General features: G+C 34.2%; 1 protein-coding gene across 4 annotated transcripts in view; it reads left to right on the top strand.

Moving 5' to 3' along the window:
- The window catches only part of Alcam (activated leukocyte cell adhesion molecule), a 189,896-nt gene that overhangs the window by 43,709 nt on the left and 120,250 nt on the right, over positions 1–25,937 (top strand). The window contains exon 1 of one of the 4 annotated variants that reach the window (XM_013028574.1): positions 14,349–14,402. The exons of the other annotated variants lie outside the window; for them this stretch is intronic. The gene's annotated coding sequence lies outside the window, so the exon portion shown is untranslated. Of the gene's footprint in view, positions 1–14,348; positions 14,403–25,937 lie in introns of those variants that run through there. 4 annotated transcript variants of the gene reach the window in all.

The raw sequence follows: 25,937 nt of genomic DNA on the forward strand, positions 1-25,937 counted from the left end.
TGGTATAATTTGTGGAGGGGAAGGGAAAAAACAAATTGTTTAAATAGGGATACAGGTGGACCCATTGCAACAATCAGATGTACAAGATGTTATGTAGAAAAACAAACTTTACAACTTTGGGGGGGATAGGAAGGGGAAACAAAGGAGGAGGCAACAATGCTTGATAAGAAATGTACTCATTACCTTACTCATGTAATTGTAACCTTTCTGTATAGTATTTTCAAAGTAAAAAAAAATCCATCTAACTTTAATGTTTAGAGCATTTAAGTTTATACTGAATTTGGAAAATTTGTGTACACAGTTAAGAAATGCATATTTCTATCTTAGCAGACCCTGATTATAAATACCATGCATAACTTAACTTATGACTCTGTGAACTTTGACAAGTTATTAGTGTCTCTGTTTCCCAATTTTTCATCAGTGAATAAGTATTTGATAGCATCTATCTCAGTGCTCTGTTAATGACTCATCTAATTCATGAATTAAGTTCTACATACAGTGAATAGTGCTTAATATGTGTCAGTAAAGGTAGTATATTGTAATTATTATCTGATCTAAAATATATCTGAGGACAATAGCCTATATTTAAGTATTACTAACTTGACAGTTGTAGAGAAGTATATTTTGAGATTTTTTTCTTGTGTTAACTTTCTGTAAAAAGTGTAGAGTTATGAAAGAGTTTATCTATCTTCTCTGTACACATTTGCAAAGCAAAACCAATCTTGAAGACTTATAGAATTGTGCTGTAGCTTAGAACATGTGTAGATCCCATAATTACACATGTTTTTGCTTTTATTTCTTTTTTAACTTTTATTTTATTGTAAAGATGCTGCACAGAGGGATTTCAGTTATATGAGTAAGGTAATGAGTACATTTCTTGTCAAGCATTGTTACCTCCACCTTTGTTTCTCTCCTACTACGCCTTTCCTCCCCCACTTTCCTCCACTCCTCCCCTGCCACCTGAAGTTGTAAAGATCATTTCCATCATAGTGTCTGTGAGTCTCATTGTTGCAATGGGTCATCCTGTGTCCTTGTTTCAGCATTTTGTTATTTCCCTTCCCCTCCTTCAATTAGATAAATGTATAAACAAGATGCATGCAATGATAACAGAGGACATACCATAGGGGAAAGAAATACAAAAGAAACAAAAAAAATCACATAGTACATTAAAAAACATAACAAAAAAGACCTCTTGTGTTCATACCCTGGAGTTTATTTCCCTTGGAATTATGTTATATGGTCATATGTACATAGCTTTTGAGCTATTCTGCTTATCTGATAAGATTATCCTAGATATCCTAGAATATACTAGTTATTGCAAATAAGGGAAACCATGGGGCCTATGTTTCTTTGGGCCTGGCTTACTTCACTTAATATGATTTTTTCCAAGTCTTTCCATTTCCTAACAAATGGGGCAATGTCATTCTTTCTGATGGAAGCATAGAATTCCATTGTGTATAAATACCACATTTTCTTGATCCATTCATCTACTGAGGGGCATCTGGGCTGGTTCTGTATCTTAGCTATGGTAAATAATGCTGCAATAAACATAGTTGTGCTGTTCGCTTTTGTATAGCCTTGTTTGTGATCATTTGGGTAAATGCCCCAAAATGGGATTCCTGGGTCATAAGGAGAGCTCTATGTGGAGTCTTTTGAGGAACCTCCATACTGTTTTCCAGAGTGGTTGAACAAGTTTACACTCCCACCAACAATACAGTAGGGTTCCCTTTTGGCCACATCCCTTCCAGCATCTGTTGTTATTAGATTTCCTGATTATAGCTATTCTAAGTGAGTTGAGATGGAATCTCAATGCGGTTTTGATTTGCTTGGTTTTATGGCCAGAGAAATTGAGCATTTCTTCATGTGTGTATTGGTCATTCTTATTTCCTCTTCAGAGAAGTCTCTTTTTGTCTTTAGCCAACATATTAATGGGGTGGGTGTTTTTTTGAGGATTTGTTTTTGGAAGATTTAATTTTTAAAGTTCTAAGTATATTTTATATATGAGCACCTTGTCTGTTGTATGACTAATGAAGATCTTCTCCCAATCCTCGGGCTTTCTATTGATCTTGCTAGCTCAGTCCTTTGCCATGCAGAAGCTCTGCAGTTTAATTGAATCCCATTTGTCCCAAGTTACTGGAGCTGATCCAAAACTTTGGCAAAGTAGCAGGGTATAAAATTAACCTTCAAAAATCAATGACTTTTCTGTGTGCCAATAATGAGAAGAGCACAGCTGAAATCAAAAAAGCAACTCCTTTTGTAATAGCTCTCCTAAAAATAAAATAACTAGGAATTAACTGAAGTAGTGAAGGAATTCTATGCTTTTATTTCTTATTTTGGCACTTAATAGGTGATTTATAGATCCCATCTTTGTGCTTCACTTGTCATATTTAATATGAGAGAAGTGGTAGCTTTATCAACAGGTGACTTGGAATTATATGCATGAGACAACATCAAAAATCTCTGTGGTTAACATTGAGTGGATATAATGTGGACTAAATGTGTCCACAGTTTCTTCTTATTGTGATTATAAGTCTTCCTTGTAATCATAATCTCTTTTCATTGAAGAACTGCATCTACAGCCATACTACCCTGGACATGCCTGATTTACTCTGAAGAAAGATAGAAGAAAAATATTTAGAAAATATGTGTGTAGTATTTTGTACTCTTTGAACAGGAAATATAATTAGTTCACTTAGTCTTAAAGTCCTCATATGCTATGATGTTATTTATCAAATGTTACTTAATTCACTTTAGCAAATTTCATGCCTACTATATGCAAAACACCATGTCGCATGTTGGTAAAAGGGTTGACAAATGTAAACATATTAGACACAGTTCTGCTCTTTAGTGACTTATAATCCATTGATTAACAGAAACACAGAGTTTAAGATAAACAGTGTTTAAAGAGGCAAATATCAAATTCCTGGGAGACAAGAAAACAAGATTTTTTGTTGTCTGGTGCCAGTGGTTCATTCACATCTGGAATCCTAGTTACAAAGGTGGCTGACATCCTGAGGATAGTGGTTGGAAACTATTTTTGGCAGACAAATCTGTGAGAGTCTTAACTCCAATAAACCAGCAAAAATCGGAAGTAGAGTTTTTACTCAAGTGGTAGAACACCAACCTTATACAGGAAAGCTAAGGGAGAACAGCATGTCTTGTGTTCAAGCCCTAGTACTCTCTCTCTCCCTCTCTCCTATCTCTCTCTCTCTCTCTCTCTCTCACACACACACACACACACACACACACACACACACACACAAACACAAATATGGGTTGTAACCAGCATGGCTTGGATATCCTCCTTATACAATGTGGGTATGAGAATATTGCTATGAACTTTAAGGGAACTCTAGAAAATAGATTTCCCAATGAAATACTCTGATTTGAGATTGCTCCCAGCATAGTCTAGCAACTGAAAGACTCTACTTCAAGCACATGTGTATGTGCGGTTGTGTTTATCTGTGAGAAATAGTCCAAGAGTGGGCATAGTATAGTGGAAGGTATGTATCACAATTTAAAGCTATACGACAATTGAAAGAAATAAGATGATATCTAAGCCAAGGCATTTGATCTTACTCTGTTTACATTAAAAACACATCAATGGTTTTGGATTGAAAGGAGTAAAAGGACTCAATTTGTGTTCAATTGTTCAATTTGTGATGCTACTGCTTGATGTGTTCATAGAGAGGAAGCTTCAAGGAAGAGAACAATTTAGGAAGTTGTGCTCAAGTATAGAGACAAGCAAGTACACCCTGACTTAGACTCTCAACAGTGAGAGCAGAGCTAACCCATGAGGTATGATGAACTGAGCACCAACAAGACCCAGGCAAGCTGAGAAAGGCTTGGTTGCTCTATATATTATTGCTTGATATGACTTGTAAGACTAGTAGACTGAAAATAGTACACAGCCCCCTTTTGAGAATATGCTGGGATAGACAATGAATGTCCACCTTTCCATCCTTATTCACTGAGAGACTCAGGAAGGGTAACTAAATGTACTCATTCACAGTCACCAGTTTTCCTTGTCTTCATCACTTTGCTCTCAGAGAAGTTTTAAGGATTAATTAATTGAGATGGAGTTCTTCCAAACCATCAAGCCAATGTGTGTCTCTCCAGCAGTGCTTTGTAAGTAAATTAAAAAAAAAAGGATATTAAAAGCAGAAAACATCAAAAGTAAATTACTCAGGATTAGATTTTACATAGCATATGAACATTCTTTAAAAATTTTTATTGTGAAAATACCATACAGAGGGGTTACAATTACATGGGCAAGGTAATGAGTACATTTCTTATCAAGCATTGTTGTCTCCTCCTTTATTTCCTCTTCCCATCCCTTCCCATCTCCCACCCACCCACATCCCCCTACCCCCTTACCCCCTCTCCCCCGCCAAAGTTGTAAAGTTCGTTTTTCAACATAACAACTTGTTCATCTCATTGTTGCAATGGGTCCACCTGTATCCCTATTTGAACGGTTTGTTTTGCCAGCAGAAAAGTTGATGCTAGGTAAAATGAACATTTATGTGTACTGACATTTTACTTCTTTTTTATTTATTAATGTTTTTTATTGTGAAAATACTGTGCAGAAGGGTTACATGAGCAACGTAATAAGTACACTTCTTATCAAGCATTTCTGCCTCCTCCTTTGTTTCCCCTTACCATCCCTGCTCTCCCATCTCCTACCTCCCTGCCCCCCCCCACTTGCCAAAGTTGTAAAGTCAAAGTTGTAAAGTTCGTGTACAAGATGTTATGTCGAAAGACATTTTACTTATTTAGGGAAAAAAAAACTTGCTGAACAGCCCTCAAACTGCATTTATATCAGGTATGGAAATATTTCTTATTTATCATTGGAAACCATAACAATGAGCAATTTGAATTGAAGTGGTCATATACAAATTAGTTTTATTTGAATGTATAACCTTCTGTTTGCCACTGATAGAATTATATGTTGTATTTTGCCTACCACAATATTTTTCTTCTATGTCATTTACTTTTAAATCATCCCTGAAAATTTGTGCCAAAAGATATATATGCTCATTATATTTTTACCAATGGCTGGGTTTTGATTCAGTGACAAATGTGTATCAGAAGACTTAGCATAGAACATTTATCTTCTAGGAGTTACTGTCAAACTGTATGTTGTAGAGTTAAAAGTAACTCAGAATACCAAATATGTTGAGGCCTACAGTAACCATGTATTATACTGGCTTTAGTATTTCTTTTTACTTACTAATTTCTTTATATAGTTAAACAAACAGATAACCACTTACCTAGGGTACTACTTAGACCTGCCAATAAGAAAGGAAAATGTGCTGTATTAATGCTTTCTTGGGCAGTCTTCCAACTTGCTTGTTCCCAAATTCAACCCATTTCTGGTTGTTTCTATCTGGCTCTTCATTCTTTGCTTTCATCCATCACTTTGAATGCGACCTTAGTATTTCTCTTTCACCACTATTTTATTCTGGAGAATAAATTCACTTGTATATTGTTGTGATACCTTAGACTAAGGAGACTTGGATATCTCTGAGCTATATATCTTTTTTTTTCCAAATGCAGCATTTTTTTTATTATCTTTTTTACATCCTATCATACAAATTGTGTGACACTGATTAAGTTACTAAACTTTTCAGTTAACTTTCCTACTTATGATACTGAAATAATAAAATAACTTCATAGGTAGTGTTGTGAGAAAATTATCTATGTAATTATATCACAAAATATGCATGAAGTGTTTAGCCCAGTCTGGTATACAACAAGAATTCAGTAATTGATTAACATTGTTACGGATAGTAATGGTATTGGTATCAAATTGCCCCGTGTTCCTTAGTGTTAATTTGTTTAAGCAGACTTCAAGTTCTCTTTTTCTAATAATCATTCAACCAAGTTTTAGCTCAATGCCTTGACTTATCTCCCACTGAACTTCATCCATGGTATCCCATCCCAATACAACCATTGCACCAGTTCTGTTGATCCGACCTTGCGCCCCATTTTTCTCATTGCTTTTAATTATCATTGCCACAAGTTCAAACCACCATCATTTCTCCCTGACAACTGCAATTACTAACTCATTTTCCCACATTTTTCTTAATGTATTAATTTATTCTCATAATATCACTGCGGAGATATTTTAGGAAAATTCAAATCTACTCATGTTACCTCTTGCTTCATGTTTCAGTAGGCTCTCATAATCTCTAATATAAAGTGTAAAAATCCTTGAAATGAGCTATATTAAAAGCCTGGCACAATGTGTTCTTTACCTAATTCTCAAGTACTTTTCACCTCCTCTTGATTACTTTTTCCTCCCTTTATTTAGTTATTTATTTATTTACTTACTTATTTATTTTTGGTCATTCATGGGGCTTGAACTCTGAGCTTGGGCGCTGTCCCTCAGCTCTTCAGCTCAAGGTGAGTGCTCTACCACTTGAGCCACGGAGTTACTTCCGGTTTTTCTAGTGGGTTTTTTTTTTTTTTTTGGAGATAAGAGTCTCATGGATTTTCCTGCCTGGTCTGGCTTTGAACCTCCATCCTCAGATCTCAGCCTCCTGAATAGGTAGGATTACAGGCATGAGCCACAGGAGCTTGGCTCAAGCTTTATTTTTGCTAAACTCCTTATATTTTTTCCAGATTATACACTCTCAAGACTGCAGCACACCACTCCTTTCCTGAGACATCTGTGGCCTCTTTCCACTGCCACCTTCTCATGAGGTGTAGAAACTTATCACATCTATTTATTAAGCTCCCTAGAATCTTATCCTCCTCAATCATATTCACTGTGCGTTGTATTTTCCTTATCCAGCTTGGCCATGAACTTATTCTGTCTCTTATACAGGTAGTGAGTTTAACCTTGGTTGTTTCTTTTTTTAAAATCAGGAAATTGTGAGGCATTATACTTTGCTTATTATTTGTTGTGAACAGCAAAGTGACATTATTGTTCAAAATTATTGACTTTCTGAAGGGCCTGAGGCAGTGGATTTAAGGAATAATCGACAGGCATGTGTGTGTAAGCTATGATTTGTGAGTCACTTTCCAAGGACTGTGATTGAGAAAGCATTGTGCTAAGTTCAAGCTTGTCAGGCATAACTGATAAAAATGAAAACAAAGACCAGAGAAGCACTAATGATGTTGGAGTACCAAGGGGAAAAGATAGGTAGGATATCATGAGTGAGTCCTACTGGATTCACCTTGACAGCTGGTAAAGGTGATATTCTAAAGTATATTACAGAGAATAGAATGACTTTAAAGGCTCTTTCAACAGGAAAGTCCGGAGGCAAAGAAGAAAATGAATATAAAAACAAAAATTGTTTAAGCCTTTAAATAGCAACAAAATTTCTCCTGAGGAATTTAAAAAATAGATTGAAAAATGATATTTGCAAAGGATTTATATTTTTTCCAGTCAAAGTAGCTTCTACTAGTGTGAGACATAATATAATATGTTGTGGTGAAAAATAAGCAGGTGGTTATGAAAATTTAAATTTATTTGAAGAATGAATGAAATAATAATGACATGTAAGTAATTATGGCATCATATAATTGCCTTCTGAATAAGGTCAATAGTAAATACAGGATTCCTTTATTCAACAAATAGCCCAATACCTAGAAAACAAACACACAGAGAGAATATAGACATGACTCTAACTTGGAAAATGAGAAGTTTGCTAAGAAGCTTGCCTTTTGTTTTTGGATCTAGAAGGACAACTTTCTCTTTTATACTCACTTTCTGCAGAGCACCTGCAGACAACCAACTTACTTTTCTTACAAAAGAGAGACAGAGAGAGACTTAAGGTTATCAGTAAAGAATATCATTTTTGAGCTCTCAAACTTCTATGTCACAAAAATATTGAAATCATTGTAACTTACAAAATTTCAAGGACAGCTTTTGCATTCCACCATTTAAAAACCTCATTTTTTTCCCTTGAGATATACTATGCCAAAACTTCAGCCAAGAAAAGCCAACCACAGACTGTTTTTGAATGAATAGATCTGCTGAAACAATAGCTTGTGAATAGCTTGTGAATTGCAGAACTTATATGTCTCACAATATTTTTGTCATATTGTTCTTTACAGAAACATACTGTTTTTGTTTCTTTTTCTTTTTGGGTGTGTGCTGGTCCTGAGACTTGAACTCGGGGTCTGAGCATTGTCCCTGAGCTTTCTTCCTCAAGGATAGTGCTCTGCCCTTTGAGCCACAGCTTCACATCTGGTTATTTATTTATTTATGTCTGTATTTATTTATGGTGTTTAATTGAAGATAAGGGTCACCTGGCTCTTAATTCAGTCTTCTCAGGTAGTTTCACACTGTGATCCTCAGACCTCAGCTCCCTAAGTAGCTAGGATCACAGGCATGAGCTACCAGTGCTCAGTTTTTATTTACTTCTTCATGATACTCCTAGTTGTTTTCTGAAACTATTCAAAGGGTTATCATGCTCCATGCTTCTAGAGGTTCAGGGATAACAAAGAATATATTCTTCTGTGTGACCTACGAAGCCCATCCACAGAGACTTTAGACATATTCATGGCTAATTGTCATAGATAGGGCTGAGAACTATACTAGAGATTGCTATGTAGACACATGAATAAGAAAGCAATATTTTATGATGGATGTGTGGAAGGTGTAATTTATTTGTTGCAAATGGGAAGAGAAAGAAGAGGATTTATTATTTCTGAAGGAGTTTTAAACACTATATGGTTGTATTTTAAGCTAGATATCAGTAATGGATTAGTGGAAATTACTCTAGGGCCATATACACACATATCTATATCCATATCTATACCTATATATGTATCACCAATGAAATATCTGAGCAAATGAAAGGGAAGAAACACAGTGGTGAGGAGACAGGTGATGGTATAAATAAAGGGAATAGCATCTGTGCTGTGTTGTTTTGAAGTCCAGTATAAATTAGATAGGGCTTTTTGTGGAAGATAACAATGAAAATCTCAAATATCAATTAATAGCCATATGTTTTATTAATGATAAACTTCTATTATCAGATATCAGTAAATTAAGTTAGTTACAAAAATAGCTTACTATTTCAGAGGTATTTTAGAGATAGAAATACATATAGATTACTTTTAATACTCTTCATTCTTTCCCTTAACACCTCCTGATGTGATGAAGAATTTAGAAGGCAATAGTTAATGATAGAAAATTCTGAAACTGAAAAGAGAACTAACACCTCTGACCGTTAAAATGACTAGATTTCACAACCTTGGCCAGAGTAAGGCACTGAAGGCAGGTATTTCAAATGTGTTAGCTATAACAATGCCTGGAAGATTATTGCTAATTCTGGAGTCAAAATTTCAATAAAGTTAAAACAGCCTTTACTCCATTTTTATGAACCTATGTTTACGAACAATTTTGGCTACCTTAGGATTAAAATTCTTGAAAGAAAATATTGATTCTAGCATTATTTCTAATGATATTAGTAATGCAATCAGACAAGTTATTTGTTTGACTTTCCTTGTTTAACTTATATCAATGTCCCTTTCAGTAAGCAATTAATGAATTATTTTTTCTGAAATTTTGCTGTGCACTAAGATATTATTTTATTCTCGGGTTAAAAAACTATACTCTTTCAGGCCACAAGTGATAATTTAATATTTGTAGCCTGCTAGATGGTTATTATTGTACAGTGGTGGTTTCTTTAGTGGATTATGAAACCAAATATTGAAGAATAATAAGATAGAATCTCTGTTCAAGCTACTGATAACTATAAAATAAGCCAGATGAACTTGTTTTATTTTCTAATCACTTCCTAAAAAGTCACTGGGATCAAAAATATATTTGATTGTAGAGAAACATTAATGGAGAGAAAGAACAGGTGCTATCATTACTCTAGGGAATGAGTAGTTCAACAGCAGAATACACGTTTCAGAAATGATTAAACTCATAACTAACAGTTGTACTAGTTTTGCTTTGAAAATATAGTAGCTATTTCATTTTACAACATAGTATATAGTCAAGCCATATAATTTTACTAGAATCTCCTAATGTAAGTTCCTACTGTTAGCAGTAAAAGAAACAACTGGCCACTAGGGCATTTTTTTGAAACAGCAAGATCAAATAGAGCTTTTGTATAAGGTCTGCATTCTTGTATTATCTATGGTGATTCACAAAGTCCTTAGAACAGAAATTTTATTGCCATAATTTTATTTGCGGGGGGAGTGGGAAGAGGGGGTTGGTCATGGGGCTTCAACTCTGAGCCTGGCACTGTCCCTCAGATCTTCAGCTCAAAGCCAGCGCTCTACCACTTCAGCCACAGTGCCACTTCCAGTTTTCTAGTGGTTTACTGGAGATAACAGTCTCATGGACTTTGCTGCCCGGGCTGGCTTTGAACCGTGATCCTCAGATCTCAGCCTTCTGAGTAGCTAGGATTACAGGCGTGAGCCACCAACACCCGGCTGCCATTTTTTTTTTGCAAGCATTATATTATAGTATCCTTTGTTCTTTATTGTAATATCGTTCATTCTTTGTGAAATGTCCCCCATCTCAAGATTCAAAGAACTATCTGATGTATGTTTTAAGGACTATGCAAAACTAAATATTTTTACTAGTTCATTGTCTCACTTGTGCACAGACTCTTTCAAGACAATCACAGGCAGTGATTTGATTACTATGTTAAGCCCCATTAGTTGTCCTGAAATTTCAGTTTCCACAAATGTCCTATGTATTTGAAACATACTTTATTTCAAGAAGCAAAAATAGTGTATTCTTATTCCAATACATATATTATTATTATTCACATTTAACAAAGAGTTAGCACCTCTTAAATTACTTATTTCCTAAAGTATTAGAGTATAGACAACAATGATCTGGCTCCAAAAATCATTTTTTAACACTGCTATCAAGATGCTTCAGACAAAATAAATATCAAGAGCAAAAGCATGGTTATATATATTAATGAGAATATTTTGTAGTGGTATATTGGGAAATTAATCTTGCTTGATTTTAGAGTTTGGGGTAAACAATACAAACTAATCTAAGACTAGCTAAAATATTTTTGAATACAGGCATTATGATTTAAGATTTGGTAAGTTTGATATCTGAAGAGGTAGATGATATGTGCGAATATCTACAGTTGATAAAGAAAATAGAGAAGCCTGTTTGGAAAACCACAGATTAGTGAGGGAAATAAAAGTAATATTACGGCTGTCTAGGGGCAAGGAAACACAAGTGGACTAGACCAGCATCAACACTAGAGTATATCCAGAGAATATAGCCATTTAATTTAATCATATTTGATAGCTGCATTTTGAAAGGGTAAGAAGAGGAAAGTACAATTTACCTTTCTAACTTGGGAGACTGACTTCATTCACTTAGTAAACAAATCATTTTCCACCTGGTGTGTGTCTGCTACTGTGTTTTGCATGGTGGGTTAGGCAGAGGAACTAATAGTTTTGCATGAATATACTTTCTTCTAATTTCAATAGACAGCATGCAACTCATGGATGGCAGCAAACTGAGCTCTTTCCACTCTCATTTTAGAGATGCAGAGAACATATCTCAAGATAGTCTAAATTGCCTTAAGACTAAAGAGTAGAATCAGCTTTTTGGAATCAATCTTTGAAATTCATGATTATCAGGTACTTCTATAATTCTTTTAGTGAGAGTCATAATGACTCTGAAAAAGAATTTGCTTTCAAACATGTTTACTGGCTGTGTCAAAAATGTGTTGTCTTCTGTGTGTTTTCTAGTTAGGCCAATGCAAATACAGAGAGCCAGAATTCCCTCTTTCAGAGTGGATCCTGTCTATTTGCAGAAGAGAAGGCTGCAGTGAAGCAATGTTGAGCTCTAGCATTTCTCCTAAACATTTCTGATACTCAGGAACTGATTTTGGTTCTCCAGTAATTATTTGAGGAATAATTTATCACAAAATTAAATAGATTGCACTGTAAAAATCATATAATTACTCCTGTAAAACTACAGATGAAAGCAAGCACAGAAAATTATGGTGTAAAGTTTTTAATTAACTTCTGATTAGCTCTAAGCTTATGTTTTAAATGAACCATGTGGAACCATATAATAAGAAGGCATAAATTAAATAGCCACTAATATGTATGTGGTTAAAAAGAAAACAAAAAACAATGCCCATAGCTACTAATCACCTTTGCTGATAGAATTTTGAGAATTTTTACTCTAAAGGAAGATGGTTTCTATGAACTTGGATATCAATCACACAGTTATTGAAATAGATAAGTATTTTTTTCAGCGCTTGGACAAATGTCTACATATTTTTTATGTGATTTGTGAATTTTTTAGAGCAAATGAAGAGATGACATAGTTCAAATATAAATTTACTCATTACGTGACTTATGCAACTGTAACTCCTCTGTACATCACTTCTACAATAGCAATAAAATATATTTTTAAAAAGACTTTTAAAAAATGAGAAGCTTGATTTTCAAAACTGTAATTTACTTAAGTATTCTCTTAGCAGACATACTAGCCAATGATTACATCACTTTTTAAAAATCCTGTGATCTGCATTTTACTGTTACCAACTGGAAACATACTTTGAGTGAAAAGTAGACCACTTTTGATGTTTAGTAATATCAACTAGAAGAATGATCTTCAACAACTCTGTAACTTCTCCAGATCTTACATTAGTAATTGATCAAATTAAGGAGGTTAAATGAGATGGTTTTTATACTCAGTGCCTAAAGGAATCATTTTTGAAAGTCCATGACACCTAAGTCATTTCAATAACAACTTGAAAAAATAGAAGAATTAAAAGTTAAAAAGAAACCTACAAATTCTAACGTGAAGAGACAGACTGAGTTTACTTTTCCTTTATTTATATTAGATCGTCAACTTCTTAGGCAACTTCGAGTCTTCTGAATTAGACTTTGGATCTTATTGAGTGAACTGCCATAAAATTATCAAGTCTCATAATTTAGTAACATTCATATTAAATTCCTAGATAGCTCAAGTAAGCAAGGATAGTTGACTATTCCTTTTTTTTCTTTCTTTTTGGTTATTTGAGAATTAACATAGAGAGGGGGAAGTATAATACTTAGCAAACAAAAAATAGTATATCAATTTACATTTTCCAACTGGACTTTCTATGACATACGGCTGACCAAAATTATATTAACTAAGGTCAGCTGAATGTAGAGCTCTTGCTCATTTCAAATATAATATGTAAATAATGTGGAAACATTCTCCACCGTAAATACCCCCATGGTTATGTTTCCTCTTCCTAAAGAAGCATTGAAAATATTTTAAGCTCATATTTAATGCATCTTTTTTTTATTGTGAGAATACCGTACAGAGGAGTTACAATAACATGGGCAAGATAATAAGTACATTTCTTATCAAGCATTGTTTCTTCCTCTTTGTTTCTCCCATCCCCTCCCTTCCCAAAGTTAAAAAGTTCGTTTTTCGACATAACCACTTGTACATCTCATTGTTGCAATGGATCTACCTGTATCCCTATTTAAAAGATTTGTTTTTTCCCTTCTCCTACACAAATTATACCAACATCAAATACAGTGAAAGCATGGGTTATACCGTGGGGGAGGGACATACAAAGCAACAAAGAAATCATCTTTAAATATGTTAGAAACAATTGCATGAAAAAAAACATTTGAATACTTATCTTGGGGTTCATTTCCCTAACATCAACTTATCTGACCTTTTCTGCTTGACTCAGACATATACTAGTTATTGCAAATAAGGGAAACCATGGGACCTATGTTTCTTTGGGCCTGGCTTACTGCACTTAATATAATTTTTTCCAAGTCTTTCCATTTCCTAACAAATGGGGCAATGTCATTCTTTCTGATGGAAGCATAGAATTCCATTGTGTATATATACACATTTTCTTGATCCATTCATCTACTGAGGGACATCTGGGTTGATTCCATATCTTAGCTATGATAAATAATGCTGCAATAAACATAGTCGTGCTGGTAGCTTTAGTGTGCTCTTGTTTGTGATCATTTGGGTAAATGCCCAAAAGTGGAATTGCTGGGTCATAGGGGAGCTATATGTGGAGTCTTTGAGGAACCTCCATACTGCTTTCCAAAGTGGTTGAACAAGTTTACACTCCCACCAACAATGCAGTAAGGTTCCCTTCTGTCCACATCCCCTCCAGCATCCTAATGCATCTTATATTAACCAAATGAGGGCACAATTTAGCAACAAACAGGCAATCTTTTAAATTCTAGTTCAGTGATTCTTTAGAGGAGACATGCAATTCTGCGGGTAGGATTGTTCTGCCTGCAAAGTGAGGAATCATGTATTTTTTGTGACCACTGTGTGTCTTTTTATAGCAGTCTGTCCTGTTCTTAGCACATCCCCATCCTTGTACCCAGGGGCATGGAAATCAAGCAAACATATGAGGAAGTGAGTGTATGAAGAGAAGATGTCAGGGTACCTGGAGTGCACCATGCAGGCAAAGGTAATCTGCATCACCCACTTAATTATTAATGGCAGTGTTCCTCTTTTTCCTGACTTTCTTTCATATGTAATAAAAGAGTGGAAAAGGGGGTTAAAAGGCTGAGAAGCAGAGATAAAAGGAAAAGGTAAATCTTAATCAAGATTGCCTATAGCAACTCAAGTGCTGGATGAATAGATAGGGAAAAAGTGTTGGGGTATGAAGAAAATGCAGCATAAATATGTATGCATGCATGCATACATGTATATATGTATGTATGTAGCATAAATATACATGCATATACATATATGAGATAAAATAATATAGAGATCTTACAAAACAAATTTCTCCATAATGGGACAATATAGGTGGAACTGGGTGACATTATATTAAGTGAATCAGCCAAGTAACATACTTTGTCTCTTATGTGGACAATTATAAAGTGCTAATGTCATTGAAACAGGGAAGTTGTGGTGGGTACCAGTATGGTGAACCTGGTCACTACAGCTAATAATACTGAATGGTAGAGTGAAATTGTTAAAAATAAGAGATTTTTAAAAAACATTCCCACCTCTACAATGGCTAAGTTGTAGAAGTAATGATTGCTAATTAGACTCGTTAAATTGTTCTCCAACGTAAATAAACATATATGTAAGTATATAAAATAAAACTTCATATTTCACAACACAAATAGGCATAATTCTTTTTTGTTCATTTGAAATCAATGAACTAAAAATGCCTTCCTTTATTGCTACTTCTAAACTCTTTCCTACCATTTTATCATCATTACTAAGGAGAAAGAACTGAAGGGGAGCCTAGGGGCAGGCACTTTCCTGCAGAATCTACTCTTCTTTATTTATGTCTTCTTCCTTATCTGTCACAATCTAGGGCAAGGGCTCTAAAATCCTAAACACTCAAATGAACTGAATATTGTTCTTTTTCTATGTGAAATTATAAGCAGAGTCTAAACGTTTCCAGGTCTAAAGACCATCATATGGCCTTAGATACATCCTGGACTTCATTTTGAATCTACCTCCTCTAACTCAGTGGTATTTTTAGATTATGTTCTTTGTCCTTTCCTCTCCAGCTCTTTAAAACCTTTCCCTTGCATACATGGATTCTTCAGAAATCTTTTTACTCTGTGCATAATGTCCAAACCCTTGGAAAAATACTAACAATGGATATACAAAGAATTTTCCAGACAGGTCACTTCAGGATCAGAGATAACGGTTAATTGAAATAATAGGGAAGTCAAGTACTGCACTGAAATATGTTTTTCCCACATATGAGACACAAAGCTTTACGAAGAAGAACAAACACTACTTTAACTTCTCCATTTGTAATCCTGAAGCATCTGGATTAAATATTTGAGTATCTACAAAGTCTTGGAGTTGCTATGTGGTCTTGGGATCACCCTGCTCATAGCCTTTGTGAAGTTCCCATGACTTGAGAACATATTATTAAGCAATCTTACAATTAGAAGATGAAGACATTTTGTTTTGAACATGAAGATATTCTATGCCTAAAGAGAAAATTATTTCTCATAATGTTTAATTTGCAACCATAAGAAAGAAAATCATACACACTAGATGTTCTATGTCTTAACTATTATTTTGATTTTTATATCCCTGAACCACTAATTTGTAAAAAAAAAAAAAAAAGCCCCATATTTTTGAGCATTCCTTTTACCAAGATATTATGATATTTTTTGTTTACTGGTACTGGGAGAGATTGAATATTCTGAAAATAATTTAAAAAATAACACCCACAAAGCATCTATTTGTTCTATTATTTAATTTTCTGCTAATCTCAGTAGTGAGAAACTAGATGTTGAATAAATTGCAAGGAGGAAGTAGTATAGTTTTATTTTGATAACTAGTTTATAAATCAGTACTTTTTAAATAACAACAAAATATTGCACTATACCTCACTACAAGTCTCTTATTTGTCTCCAGTAGAGGTATGAAGGGTAATGTGGGAAACATTATGGAAAAGAAAGGTAGTTAATAACAGTCATGTCTGAAATAGGTAACAACAAATGTACTAAAGTAGGAAGTAGTTTTAAGTGAATGCCAGAACAAGGCACTCCTGCACTGCCCAAGAGCTGGGATCCAGAGTAGTCTAGTATATGCAAGCCCTTAAAGATGGAAGAAATAAATCTATTAATTTTATGGCTTAATCATATTTGTCCATTTATCCTCAATTTAAGCTTTATATGGATACAGAACAATTTATGTTGATATTCCTATTGTAGAACATAAGATGATCAAATTTAACCTGTAGTTTAAAAATCTGTGACCATAGCATCCCGGGAGTTTAATTATTTATAAGTAATTTTTTTCTGCAAAAATTCTGTTTTGCCTTTCAAGAACCTACTCTTGGGGCTCAACTATACTCCCTGTCATTCTTCTTTTGGTTACCACATCAGTAGACTCAGACAATAAAAGAATCTCCCAAAAGCAAATATGTGGGAATTCATTGTCAAACAGATTCCCAAGAAACCAAACAGAAAGTGAGTAAAAATGAGAGGCATGTTTTATTAAATGTCTTCTACACCTGCTTCCCTTGTCATTTAGATCTTACTACCAAATCTCTTTGGATATCCTATTTTTTAACCATAGTGAATAGGAGCTAGTAGTTATTTTGGGAGCAGCCCTGAACATGTCTCATAGTATTAAATTATATAATAATAATTAATGACCTTGTACGAAAAAATAGTATTTTATGTGTAGGGAATCTCCATGAAAGACTTTTAGCATAAAAAGATTACAGTTGCTAAGCAGGTTGGTTATTTATTAAGCTAGCACTGTAAATAAAAAGAGTATTTAAACAGCTGGTATCTCTGCAATCCTACCATTAATCTTCTCCAGAGAGTGTAACAGAAGTGATCTTCAACAATAATTTTAGAAATGTTAGAAAAAAGCAACTAATGATGTAAAAAATTTACATTTTATTTTCAAACTCAAGCTAACATGGAGCACAATCTACTCATTTAAATGCAACTAAGAATTAAAATTATTTCACTTCAAATTAATTTTGTATCTGAGAAAGAGAAATTATTTCATTATTTATTTACATTAAATAACCGTATGCTAGTGTTTGCTACGTTACAGACTTGCTTTTGTCTTTTAAAAGTACACTTTTAAGCCTAAGAAAATAATTTTAATTACAAATGAAGCAAAAAAGTTAAAACAAATGAATCATCAGTACATAAACAAAATAGATGTACATATTGAGTGCCTTGATAATGTAAATCTATACATATTATTAAATGCAATTCGAAAAACCGATACAGTACTTTATTGATACCTACCTTCATAGATGCTCTATTTTAAAAAAAAATAAAAATTTAATTTTAGAATGCTTTTGGGTTTAAAGGAAAGTTGTAAAAGTTATATCAAATTTCTTTGTATACCAACCTTCTTTATTATGAACATCTTATGTTTGTGGTACATTTGCTACAATTAGCAAACCAATATTGATACCATCCAGTAAAATTCTTAATTCCTATTTTCTTAGTTTTTTAATCTGAGTCTTTTTTTTCTGTGATATGTGGATACCACTTTCCTTTCAGTCATCCTTTTCATTTTTCCATCTCTCCTTTGTTGCTCTGGCTTCTCCGCCAACCCCCTCCCCAACCCTACCCCCCCACACACACCTTGGCAGTTCTAAAGGTTACAGAATAGAATATTAAAATAATTAAAAGAATATGCTTTGTTTGAAAAGTTGATGTCAACATTGGAATTGGACCTGTAGGACTTGAGGGGGGAAACCATAGGGACAAATACCATTTTTACCACACAATATCTATCTAACCTACCATCACTATCTTATAACTGCTGATATTAATGTAGACCACCTGGCAATTTTATGGTTGTTAGATTTCTCCAAAGTTACTCTTTCACCTCACTTTCATTATGAACTCTTGGGAAGGAAGCCATCAAGAGCCCATACAGAGAGCTACACTATATGAAACTCACATCTCATAAAGCAGAAGTTATTCTTTCAAGAAGTGACTATTTACAACTGCTTCCTTCAGAATAGACTATTTAAATTACTTGGGATTATTTTTGCATGGGATATTTTCTATTCTCCCCCACTTTAAGTTGTGTTTAATTATTTCTTTATGAAGTAGGAACTGATGGATATTTATTTTATACTTGGGGTTTCAGTTCATCACTAATGTAGCTGTTCACTTGCTCAAATAGTACCAAATGTTGTCATTGGAAGTGCTTGCTTCTATTTGGAAGTTCCTAGCCCAGTACCAAAAAGAGCTTCGAAGTTCAAGTGATCATTTAAAATAAACCCAAATGAAGAAATAGGTTTATGGACTACTTCTAATTACAAAGTAGCAACCCTTAAAATGGACTTGTTCCTTAATTGCAGATCTGTACTTATACATTTGACAGGGAGAGAGAGGCTGTAATTTAGATATTGCCCCAGACAAGTGACATTGCAAACAACTACCAAGCTTCACAGCAAACAGTAGCAAATATTAATTTAGCTTAAGAGTTTTAGGGGAACAGCTGATCTTGGCTAAATTTGGCAGGTTTTTTGTTTTCTTTTGTTCTTTGTCAGTCGTGGGGCTTGAACTCTGGGTCTGAGTGCTGTCCCTCAGCTCTTGTTTGGCTGGTTTTAATGGGACTTAGATGGGTGTGCATTGTGGGAATGGGATGGTGGGAGGAAGCTGGGGCTCCTTGTGCCTCTCATGACATAAACATCGCCCAAATGATCCCCTTGCAGGAGGACAGCCTGAGTTTATTCTCATGGTGATGGACAAATGCACTGGTGACAGCAATGAGAATACACTTCGCTCGAGCCATGGCTCGCATTATATTTGGTTTCATTGCGGGTAAAGCATGGCAGGTTGAACGCGAATTCAAAAGTGTGGATATGAACCAGCCACTACAGGGAAAGGAACGACAGTCTCAAATAGTAAATGTAGTGTATGTAGGAAGGGATAAGCAATAGGTCACTAAAGCAGTTACCTCTCTGTTAAGGAAAACATCTAAGGTCTAAAGTGTCATGTGTTTATCATTTTTAAAATATATTTCCAAATGGTTTTGTTATGAATTATGATAGTGGGTAGAAGGGGATTATTCTCATTAAGGATATTATATTTCAAAAGCTGTTCTTCCACACTGGTGACCAAATCACTTAGAAGTATATGCTAGTATTATGCTTTTCAATTCTGCACACATTTTGGAATGTAATGAAATCTTATTGAATGAACACTTTTTAATAGTCATGCATTTCCAGTATGAATGAGCTCATGCAGCAAAATGTGAAGCGTAATGATGAACAGGTTTATAAAATGAACGAATCAGCTAAGCCTATAAATCTCCTAGATGTACGTTTATGTTAGAAGTAGATAAATAATATATTCTTAGTGAATAGTCAGGAAAGAATAAACTCTCATTTACAAAGCACTCTCCAAGGAAATACTTTATTCAGATAGAATTATTGAGAATTACCAAGTATATGACTTAAAAATTTGTTGTGCTAGAGTTTGTTTGAATTAAGCCATGAAGGACTCGTGCATATCAAATCCTACTTTTTAGATAGAATAACTTGAACTGAAATAAGCCTTTTTTAATCCTAAACTATTTGAAAATAATGCAGAAGGATATAGTTGAACATAAACTTTTATGTTATATCTCATGTTCGAAACAATCCTGGAAAAAGTATTTTGTATTACACATCCCTTAGAAAGGTGCTTATGTTTGAAGTAACCCTTGGTGGGCACTTAGATTCCAGATCCAGAGAAGCTCAGAGAGGAGTCTTCTTTGTGTTGTAAATTTGTGTAGCTACTAGTGCTATGTCCTTATCACTAAAAGAGAAATAATAGCCGATCTCATGTGCTTTGACTGAAACTTAAATGAGAAATTTAATTCACTTACAGCACTGTTTCCCATGTAACAAGTTCCTTCCTAATATTTGCATATCACTGCCATCTAGTTGCTTTTACCTGTATTTTTGCACACTAGAAAGGAACTGGCCCGGCAACACAAGAGGATAAAACACTACAAACTAGTATGATAACCCAAGGACTGATACAGATATTTCTATCAACTTAATAGAGCCAGCTTTCTCAATTAATATCAGCATTGAGTTACTTTCCATTTTATTAAATTGGAGTTCTTCAGACCATTTCAAGAAATGGCTATATAAGAGACCAATGAGGATCAGAAATCTTCTCCTAGTTTCCATATTACAGTTTCATCTTATAAGGACAGTGAAAATCCTTACAGCTATGATAACCAGGCTACAGTACAAGATAAAATTCTAAACCTGTTCTTAATTTAATTTTTCTGTCCATTTCTGATGCTTGGCACAAAACATCTTAGCCATTGCAAAGTCCTTGATAATCAACATTAATAAAGGAGATACAGGTTCAATTAGTCAAAAGATGTTCAATGTTCAGTATTTCAATCAGAACTTCCCCTGGATTGATGAAGCATTCTGGTAGTCCAGCCAATGATTTTCATATTGCAGAAAACCCACTAATGTACTATGTACATACCACCAGATTCTTCCTTTATCTGTTTGGGATAGTACTAAGAAGATAGCTAATTTTTAATAGAGGTTGGCATATCTTTAATTGCCTTAAGAAATATATGCTCACTTCCAGATAAGTTGACATACCGAAAACTGGGTTACACTGTGTGTCTAAATTTTGTGATGGGCATCTGATGAGCTGGTCAGAAAAAAACCTACCCAATCAAGTCTTTATCCCACAGTATACAAAAGCTCCTGCATCTGTTGTCAGAGAAAAGATTGAGTGTTTAAGGGGGACTGAAGTATGTTGTGTGTATCTCATTTCCTTCTCCAAAAATATCCTTTCATTGTTCCTCAAAGGGAATATATGGCAAGGTCTTAATTATAACCTTACTGGTCTTAAAATGTAAGACTAAGGGCTCTTTCATATTAAGAATTCTTTATGATTCACCTCATCTTTAAAATCTTGACCAGTTACCCTAGGAAGCTACTCCTTTAAGTTCTTTGTTATTTATGGAATTAATAATATGTTGCACTAGCATGAACCTTTTCATCCAGGAAACTCCAAAGTACTTTTTATTTGCCATATGTTATGATTAGTTAGTATGACTACAAATTGTTTTTTTCTGATTGATCATGGAATGAGGAAACTATTAAGAAAAACAAGTTATAATTTTCAAGAAACTACCAAATATGTGAGATTTCATCTTGACTAATTATCTTAGGTTTTTATAGTCTGGTAGACTGGATGAAATGAAACCTATTCCCACTTATGAGGTAGTTTCACTAACATCTGTTTCTTTTAAATTGGATTTTAATTTAAAATGACTTGGCCTTATTTTTAAAGATAGATTGCATGTTTTGTCTGAGATTTTGAGTTTCATTCACTACAAATTTCATATATTAAAATATGTAAATGTATTCTACATTGGCCTTTTTATCCTTGGGTAATTACTAAGGTAATTCATAGATCTATTCTTACTGGTAAGTAGGGATAAATTAAATTTGTCAGGACACTGAAGTAGCATTAGATAAAATTATGTTTCATTGACTTAAAAGATAGCTAATTTTCTAGAAATGAAGCAGTTTATGTCTTAACTCTTATGTGAGTTTGTATTGGAATTTGAGGGTGTTAATGAATTTATTCTAATTTACTACCCTATGAAATTCCTTGTTATTACTAGCATAGATTTTCATATGTATGTAGAAACTGAATTGGTTTCCGGAACGTAAATGCATTATTAACATCCTAATCATTGAAAATCCTTGTGTATATGACTTAAAAGTAAGTATGAAAATTAGAGCGTGAATATGAGCAAAAATTATCATAGCATTTGCTGTCTTTTAGCCTTCACCTTGCTAAGGGATCAGTGATGTGACATTGGACAGGTCTGTTAATTTTCTACTAGCAAACATTAATAGATTATAACTCTTTTAAAATGCATTGCATCTTTTTCAATTTCTAAAACATACCTATGGTTGTTAACTTTCAGCAAAAGGAAAGAGTGATTAATAACAATTTACTTCACTTCTCATCAGCAGTGCTGAAAGAATCAGTGGCAAGTTACACCAGGATAAACATACCATCAGTTGTTGACAGTGAAATAAATGAACCTCTTTCTCCTTCTAAATTTAATCTGAGGAAATGCAGGGAAGGCCACAAACAGCAGTTTGTTTTTGACAGTACATCATGATTGCCACTGTCTCCTTCCCATGCTGTTCCTCATATCTTCTACAGGTGGAGCCATAAGTAATTGACACAGTACTATTATTGTGGGATTTGTTTCTTACGACTCTTTAGGCAGCATGTAATAGGAATCCATCGCAAGCCTGAATAGAAAAAGTAAAATTTATTGGGACAGGTTGCGTGCCTGAAATCCACAGCTTATAAGTCTCCATTGTACATTAGACCCCACCTTGGCTTGGTTTTCCTTTGACTTTTTTTTTTTTTTTGCACAACTTTTCCCTGTGGTGCTTTGTGATTACATAATACACCCACAAATGGCTTTACTCTAAAAAGTTTCTCTTTCTTAGCATGTTCAGTAAAACTTCTTCAGCTCTCTCCTTGGTCAGATCTGGTTAAATGTTCATCTAGGCCAATACAGCTCAGTGCATTGGACTTTTCCACAAACTTAAAATAAAGCAAATGTTCATTTACAGAGCTTTCCAGGGTTAGGGAGAGGAACAAAATTAACCTGTCTGAACTGTAAAGATTATTATGGAGGGGTGATAATAATTCAAGGGTAACTTTTCCAAGTTTTGCTTTGTTTTGCTTTGCTGTTTTGTTTTAGAAAGAATCTGGCTCCATAGCCCAGGCTTGCCTGGCCTTGGACAATCATCCTACTCCAGCATGTACCACCTGCCTCCGCTGATGTTACAACAATTATAATGCTGTTCCCGATAAAGAGTTCACAACGACTGGCATGGCACTAGTAATAAACATACTAGCAAGGAAGAAAAGGAGAGTTAGAAGGGGAAAGACCAGGCATGGTATTTTGACTGCAAATACAATATGGAAAAAAAAAAAGAAGCAAAAATTCTGATCCTTGAGTAGCTGACTTTAGTAGGAAAAACTAAGTATGTGTTAACTTCTGAGTGCACTATATTTTATCACGTAGGAATTTTAAGAATTCAACTTGGTCCAAAGCTAGATTTACTGAATTATTTCCTTTCTTCCTTGTTGCCATTATAGTTTTGAGAAGACACAGAATTGATGACTGATCTGAAAATAAGGTTGCAAAAATTTTAATTCCACATAATATAGTCATTTTCACTTTTTTTCTCACATACTTTTGGGCAACTCTAGATGCTCTTCATATGGCCTTTTCCAATTTCTGGGTATTGTTTCTATCATAATATATATCTTTATCACACAGATAAATTTAGTTTTTATTACTTTGTCCCTCATTTTCCTCTAACTGCCCAGAGTATGTCTTGAGGCAAGGTAACTTAAATATAGGGTCAAGGGAAAGAGGTAAACAAACGAAGAGAAAAGGGGGAGAATGCCATCAACAATCAATATATATGCCACAAAATTGAGAAAAATGAGGAAAGGGGTGACTTAGAAGAAAAATAGGTGAGAATGTTGAAAAAGGGGTAACATTGTTCAAGATCTATTCTATTCACAAAGTGCAACCCCTCTCTACAACTACTTAAAGATAATAGTATTAAAAAAATCTTTCCTGGGAAAGATTTTTCACCTCTTTTCTAGCAGAATAGCACCAAAATGATTTTTTAAACAAACATTTTGTGGGTTTTTTTTTCTTTGTTTGTTTTGTTTTGTTTTTGTCGGTCATGGGCTTGAACTCTGGGCTTGGGCTCTGTCCCTGTGCTCTTCAGCTCAAGGCTAGTGTTTTACCACTTGGGCCACAGCACCACTTCTGGTTTTCTAGTGGTTAAATGGAGATAAGAGTCTCAGGGACTTTGCTGCTGGGCTGGCTTTGAACCACATTCCTCACATCTCAGCCTCCTGAGTAGCTAGGATTTTTGGTTTGGGTTTTTTTTTTAAAGGAAGTTTGCTTGCTTCTTAAATGTTAGGATATTTCTTTTACAATAGTTAATAAAGAAGGTTAATAAAGAAGGTTAATGCATAAAGGTATTCTAATTAATTCAACACTCTTACATGAACTTTTAGGTATGGAGCTGGTAGAAAACTCCAATTAACTACAACATTTTAAAACCAACATTCTACTAGTGATTTCTTACTCCTCCAATAATAAATTCATCATGGATCTCATTTTCCAGTTTTTGCCTATGAAGTGGGAAAGAATGATGCAAAATAACAAGAAAAAATTTTCTTTTAAAATTCTATCCTCAAATTTATTTTAATGTTGTGTATTCATTTCAAATTAAAAATGAATTTTAAAAATACCATACTTAAAGTATTTCATACCAAATAGAGGATAAATGACTGGAATTTCTTAGTCTAGTCCAAACTGAGCACCCAAGGAATTTAGAGTTAAAATTTTAAGTAAATTTATGGGCTTTTATTTTGTTATTTAAATTAAAAACATGTAAAGTGCAGAGATTTGCAATGATGACTTAGGGGGAGTCTAAATCCTAAATCAGTCATATAGATTATTTGAGTAGATTTTGCAATTGGTATTTCTCAGTTTTGTTATCAATATACCTATTGCATGTGTATGCCCATATACCTATAGCTATATTTATGGTACTTTCTATACAATTACATATCTAGAAATAATTTTACAATATTTGGACATCAGCAGTTTAAAATAGTGTTTGTGTTTTGTTTTTTTTTTACAAAATAATCATTGTAATAACACTTCTAATGGAATTTTAATGAATACTTCCAAGAAATCCTTTTTAAAATGATTGAGAGGCTGCCCATTAGTCTCATTTATAAATCATTTGTAAACAAATTTTAAAAAGTGAAATAAATTAAAGGTTATATCATTCTACTAGACCCTTTGTGCAGATAGACAAAAATGCCTCAGACCCGATTTTCATCAAGTTGCTGAGTCACTTTCAGTAAAATTTGATTGGTTCCCTTTCTTAAATGACTCTTAAATGCTTTTTCCTTTTACCTTACAAAAGACTATGTTCTCTAGATCACAGCATGTCATATTTTGTAGTCAAAATGTTATGAAGGTGATATAGTATGTAAGTTCTTTAGTTCTAGATTGCCTAGACACACAATATCATTTCTTTCCTGTAGGGAAAAAAAATACTAATTATTTATCATTCTTTTAGCAATACAGAAACATCATTGAGTATTTCCAAGAATTATACAAATCAATGAAGATAAATGTGATTAGACCAACAGTTTTAAGGAGATGAGAGGGAAACAAACTCAGAACAAGCACCGCTGGAATAATCCTGTAGAGGAAACATAAAGGAAATAGCTCCTATGTAAAATGAGTGGCAGGGATGTCCCGACCAGTAGTCAAACTCCTGAGAAGTGCCACTTGGGAAAGAAAAATAAAATAATTCACTTGGTGAACAACAATTCCTTCTCCAGCTGGTGAGCAAACTATTTATTGGTTATCTAATACTTGTTCTAGATAGCACAAAGAATCCTTTCAGACTTACCTTATTTGC

The sequence above is a fragment of the Dipodomys ordii genome, unplaced genomic scaffold, assembly GCF_000151885.1.
Source record: "Dipodomys ordii isolate 6190 unplaced genomic scaffold, Dord_2.0 Scaffold111, whole genome shotgun sequence".
Classification (NCBI taxonomy): Eukaryota; Metazoa; Chordata; class Mammalia; order Rodentia; family Heteromyidae; genus Dipodomys; species Dipodomys ordii.